The following is a 6,497-nucleotide window of genomic DNA, read 5'->3' on the forward strand; positions in this document are numbered from 1 at the left end:
AGGAAAATTGCTTACGTACGATAAGGGGTAGTCGAGGCTGGGTAGATGTACTGCCAGGCATCAAGTAAAGATGAGACGGAATGGTCACTGGATCGAGAGAAACTAAGTACCGACAAGGCCATCTCTGATGGTATTTGTTTCGTGTCGTGGTCCATGTTACAGCTGTTTCCTACACGAGGTGTTGCCTGTCTGTAGGATTGCTTGTTTAAGATATTTCGCTCTCTACAGTCGAATGCGAGTAGTATTTAGTCCAGCCATATCGTGCATCTTACTAGGCGTATAATATTTACAATTAGTTATATATTGCTATCTAGATTTAACACTGGAAAGTATTTGAAAAGTAAGGTTTAGCAACAGAAACTCATGACAACGTTTGGCAGAAGCTTAGGAAATGTATGTAAATATCAGGTACGTATAATCTATTCCTAAGTGAAATAGAAAAGATTAACTTGCGGTTGATAAGATCAAGGCCGCGTTATTGGGCATCGCTTTTCAAACATAATCTCATTGTTGATCAGTACATCGACTCTCGAAAAGCTTAAACTATAACCTTCACAAAATTTATTTGGAAAATGTTGAGTAATACTTTTTAAAAAGGTTTGAACAAATCCTACAGTTCGAAGTCGTATGCGAAATAACAATGAACGAGTAAGTAGTTTTATACCAATTTCAAAAAGTTCACACGTGAAACTGACTTTTAGGTCTCCTAGCGAAGCAATATTACCTTGTATGATCCAGCTGGCCAAGTGTACGGCTAGGTTCCATTATAAAACTAGACATCTGAAATTGGTACATGAAGCTGTGCACTGCAGCATGTACGTGAAAGCCAGGGACGTATCAGGAAGTGCATAATTCCAGACCACACAACGCTTCGTAATCTACTTTCCCTTCTTGAGACTGTTCAAATCAAGGAATGCTGCCGCAACCACCCATATACGTCTTTGTGTCATTAAATATTTTCTTGGGTTTCTACCTACCTACCTACATAGTTTCCGCTTTTTCCACTTGTAGGCTTGATGCCGGACAGTCAAGTATACCGTGCCACTGCGTCCTGTCCGGCGGTGCTCTCTGCTTTCGCTGTGTTTGTCCCTCGCTATATTTTACCATTTAGTCGGTCATCCTGATTCAAGTCATTCAATCTACAAAAATAAAATGAGTCCAGTTTTTGGCAATTATATTCATGTAAACGTAGCAGAAATAGCAGCACGGCACATGTGGCCTGTACCGTGGCCTGGAGGAGGACTCAGAACCTGAGGCTTAGGCAAGTTCAGTACATAGCACAATTTTGCCGAGCGAGAGAATCCGGAAGAAGATTTCCCCGCTTTCGAACCCCTCTTCCCGCGCCAGTCCTGGCTCATTCAAAAGCTCTGAAGTGGTTTGGAGCAAGATGTCGGTAGTGTGTCCTCATTCTTGCAGCTGCTAGAGCGGCCGCCACCGTCCCTACCGCCGCCGTAGCTTCAGACGCTCCTCGAGCGCCATGGGAATTGTTTTAAATGAAGCGGTGCGGTTTTTGGAACAGCGCATCGGCAAATAACAGGCGGGCGGTGCCGAGACATCCGAACAGGAGAACTCAAGCAAAGGAGTCACAAAGGCGAAGCACGAAAGCAGTCTTAAAAAAGGGGGGTAGAAGTAAGCGGCTATCAAAAGAAGAAGGCAGGAAAAGGTTGCTAACCGAAAACTCTGAAGGCGGGAACGCCAAGAACGTGCCACAATAACACCAAGAGTCACCTTCTTCTTTAACAGGGGAAAACGATGAAAACGTCAGAGGTTAATTACCTATACGGAAAGAAAAAGTGAAATTAATGTCGACCTTCCACTGGTAGACATCGATCTTCAATTTGGTTACTGTCGTTAGCGGGCTGGTTCAGGTAAAAGTGTAGGACGCGCTTATCGAACATGGCGATGGCATCAGAAAGAAACTAATTTTTCTACCATTGTTGGTGTGATTACTAAAAAGGGACAAATAGGACTTTGCTAACGAGCGTTTTCTCCAACGTTCGCTACTACAACTTAATTCATGTACAAACGTTTTCGTACATGTTCCGTTTATGTTGAAACGTGATATAAACTAACTTAATTTCGTAACTAAGAGCTTTTCGTTGCTCCTAAAGAAAAAAGGTTCAAATGCATCTAAGAGGTGATATCCCTCGTACGATGTATTAAGGATTTTATATTGTTAGTTTGTGAATCAAACAAGTTTCACTATGTGCTCTTTAATGTAGTTTTCATATACGAAACATAGGGCCAAGTCCCGTACCACAGCCAATGTCTCAATACAGAATATCCATCTCTATAATTTGGCGACCTTATACCGACTGCATTTGTTATTTCATTCACCGTAACCAGGTAGTTAAAGTTGTACCGGCGCAATGAACTCGAACGACACTCAGAAAAGAACAGCTTGAATGGATCCACTTTCTGCCGAATAGTAACTTCGCATTTTTAGGCTGACTAATGTGATTTGCAACAGGAGATCCATGACGAACCGAAACTGATTTGTTTAACGGGTAGGTTATAGGGAATCCGATTCCTATAAAGGACGAACGCAACCAGACGGCATTGCCTAGACTGCGCTAGTTTGCTATGGACATTCGCCAATCCCTAAAAAGCATTCCAGGAAGTACGTCGAAATGTAATCGCATCGTATAGGCATATCCTTGAATTTCCTAGGGGCATGTACACATGCAAAAGCGGCGATCAACGACGGGCTTGTTTGACGGGCGTTCTCGCTACGAGGCTGAATGATCCAGAAATAAGGATTTTAGTTTTACGTTGTACGTTTGTCAGGTATCGATGTGCAAATAAACCGTTTTATTCTTTGACAAGAATCTAAACAGTGGACACAATTATATAAAGATGTTCACCAAGGCGCATACGATATGTTAAACATAACTAATTATCATTGTTAATAGGATTTTGCAGAAAAGTAAATATAATATAACGAGAATATATTACCAACCAACTTAGTAAACTATGTAGTTAAAAGCGTTGACGATGAATCCTATCATGAGTTGAATTGCTACATAGTATCTGAAGTTCTCACAAAATCAGTCTCAAAATCTTCGTAACAAAACTTGAGATTCAAAAAATAGCCTTGTTACTCTACACAGTAAGCATAGCTACACGGCTAGTTAAAAGCAGTGGCATAAGAGAAACTTTGTGCTACAGACGTATATTACGTTGTAGTTTTCAGCTCAGCACTCCACTCGACCCTAAAGACCCGCATTCCTCTCCGGAAAACCTTTCTGTTCGTTACCGTCTACCATCCGTTACGTAAATGGCCGGCCCGCCTACTGTTTGTCTGAGTGCTTGCTTCTGTCGCTGGCAACCTTTGTCTCGCTTATCTTCTTCGCTGACGACTGCTACACCGAGCACTGCCAGATCCGTGCGCACCTTGTATCATCTCCTTTTCTTTTTTCGCCAGTCAGACGGCAGTAATAGTCGCAACGTTATCCTCGCTGAATCATTGGCCTCTTTGGGCTCCTACCACGTAGCCCAGAACGGCCCCCGCACGTCTAAGCTGATGGGCGGGAAAGCGGTGAAGGGTAAACACCTAACACCGCTGCTTCCCAAGTGTGAGCGAGAAGTGCAACTTCGCGGGAATGCGACCGATCGTTGCGATGCAAGATACAGTAGCATGCTTTTTATCGCCGTCCTGAATTGCGGGAACTTAGCGCTGCGTCGGACGCGGCAACCGGACTTACTGCACCACCGATAATCGCGTAAATAAAGAGATGCTACTCAACGCAGACTACCATACACAGCAGTAAGGCCAAAGAGGATACTCGATTTGGGCTCTGTTCCTCATTCTATTTGTGGTTCATACAAAATGCATTTATACATACACATTAGGAGGCAAGCAGACAAATTCAACTCTCACACAGTGGAGTCAGGCGGAAGTATTAAAAATATGCCGTGATGAAAGCAATTCAAGTTGAGAAGAAGTCGAACATTATTTCACACACAAAACACAAAACTACTATGAAAGCATTTTTGCTTTGATGCATGTGCGTTATATTATAGATAATAATGTACTATATATTGGTAGTAGTAAATGTATTTTTTTGACTAGTCACTGAGCTAGCGACCGTCGAAATTAACCTTTTTCATACGTTCAAAGTGAATTCGAATCGTGGTCTTATTCTCGTGGAAAATAACATATTTAATCCCCTGGGACGCTCTTAAAAACTTTTTGCCCAAGAGCATGCGCCGTTAGCAGTAAAGTTGAACTTCGGATGTGATCGTTTCAATGCTAATTTAACTTAGTTAATTTATGCCTTAGGTCATCGACTTAGGTTTCGCAGCCGAAATCACTACGAAATGACGTACCTAACTTTAACACAAGGCGTTTTAGTATATATTACATTTTTGCTTTATTCCAATATCGACTTTGAGCTTGTGACATGTTTGCACCTATTGGACTATATATATATCCAAAAGTAAGTGCAGTTAGACCAGTAGCCTAGAAGGACCATTTCAATGAAAGTAAATCTGCAGATTCGGGCAGCCTGGCTAAAGTGTAGTCCGCTGTTTGTTCTAGGGACACCGACTGTACGATCGTTGAAAGCAATAATAGGCAAATCCGCTTTGCGTGATGCTTGCTTTGTGGTTTCGGCTGTCTTTTGTATAGGGTGCCCTTCAGCCGGCCTTTGCGGCCTAATCTTATGCCTATTCCATTTAATAGGCTCGATAGCCTTAGGACACCAACTAACAACTTTATTCAACAATTAAGAATGCTTAGTCCAGACCATTTGATATTTTTTTGCTTGTGGTGCATGTCTAGCGTAAAGGACAGCGCTGTGTAGTCATTGTGTCCAGTCTCGAGACCCAGCTAAACGATGCGCGTATACTATTTGTAAAAGGTTAACTTCTGCAGCTATTGTTAGCCTATTGGTCGCTTGTATTTGCTAAAAGGGCAACAAACAGTATCCTGTTGCGAAGAGTACGATAGTGAAATGTTGCATTTTTTTTTTATCCATAATTTATTATTTGCCTTTTTCTATTCGATTGCTTTTTTTTAGTTTCCTCATGTTGGCATTTTGCCTAGATTTTGCAATTTGAACTCAAAAACAAAAGATGCTATAGGACATAGGTTATATTGTTGAAAGGCGTATCCGTAGGACCGCAGAAGCTGGAACAGCTCCATTTTTTCCTTCAGTTTCCTAGAAACGTTCTCACCTAAATGCGGTCAACGACAACGTTCGTCGCCGGATGTCTCTTGAGAGTGTCTGATAGCGAGCGGAATTAATAAATAATGGTTATTCGCTTTAAAAGGTAATGTAAATACCTGAAAAATTCTTTTAGTACTAACAGTTGACATCTTAAAAACAAGGGCGCCGTTATGCTTGATCTTAGAACCGGGATTTACAAAAACCGATTGTGTTTCATTGAGCGATTGGTAAAGAGAGTGAGGTCAACATAATCTTGATTCAAACATAATGTTCATCTTAACAGACCAATAAGGTATTGTTCAGAGGAACGGCTAGAAGTCAATTTTTGACTTTTCTTTTGTCAAACTGTAAATATTTGTCTCAGAAGATCACGGCTTGATTATTACTGCTTACGGATTATAAAATGATCGGTCAGCACAGTATTGTCACCGGCAAACAGAGATACTTACTTCACGTCGTCAAAAATTTTATAAGGCCCTTCGAAGAACGCTGAGCCATCACATATATCGTATCACATATTAATGTGATCTCACATAAAACTGAGTGCTCCCGATCTCGTTGTAACAATGCAACGACAATGTTTGTATAACGGTGGGTCAAACTTTTCCTCGTAATTTTGCTCGATTCGAAATTCAGTTTGAATCTAGCGAACGTTGGAACGTCATCATTCGTCGACCGGATTGCCGTATTTATCACCGGAATATAGAACTGTTCTACATACTGATTCTACATTGGCCAAAAGGATACCTTCCATATTAGGCTTCGATAAATCTTCGCCTGTTGTAAGTTCGAACTTTGCCATTTAACTTAATCGCACGTTTTCATCTGAGTTCACAGATTCCTTCGAAACATCACGCGGAAGATATATCCTTTAACGTCCTCCGAGGTTATTTCAAGTAATTGACATAGCTGAGGATATATAACTTATCGATGTAGAGTATTTCGGGATCACACAGTATTGAACACGGCGGCAACCTTATATAAAGCACATAATCAGAAACAAGCTAGTCTTGTATCGTCAAATAAATGATTGTAACTTTTACTTCTAGCTCCTGCCTACGTAGCACCTGCATTCAGCTCGATAGTACTTTTTTTTTATTCATTCTCTATGATCTAACGGATTTACGCTAGTCAGAAAGGATTGAATGATGTTAATCGTTATGACGTAACATCAACTATAGTGAAATTAATTCCTATTGATGAGCCTAAACAGAAGGCTGTTTGTTCGCTAAAATTATAGATTGAAAGAGAAGTAAAGAATACGTAACTGGCGCAAACGTGGTAATACACAGTTATGATCAGTTGTCGATAATATTCAACAAACGT

The 6,497-nt window shown here is 41.0% G+C and overlaps 1 long non-coding RNA gene across 1 annotated transcript in view; it reads left to right on the forward strand.

The window, feature by feature from the left end:
* The first annotated feature begins 5,724 nt into the window (after positions 1-5,724).
* Positions 5,725-6,497, forward strand: part of LOC147752581 (uncharacterized) — a 6,241-nt gene continuing 5,468 nt past the window's right edge. The window contains exon 1 of the long non-coding RNA XR_015313672.1: positions 5,725-5,953. This is a non-coding gene — a long non-coding RNA (uncharacterized LOC147752581). The remainder of the gene's footprint in view (positions 5,954-6,497) is intronic.

The sequence above is a fragment of the Varroa jacobsoni genome, unplaced genomic scaffold (genome assembly GCF_002532875.2).
Source record: "Varroa jacobsoni isolate VJ856 unplaced genomic scaffold, vjacob_1.0 scaffold_1149, whole genome shotgun sequence".
Classification (NCBI taxonomy): Eukaryota; Metazoa; Arthropoda; class Arachnida; order Mesostigmata; family Varroidae; genus Varroa; species Varroa jacobsoni.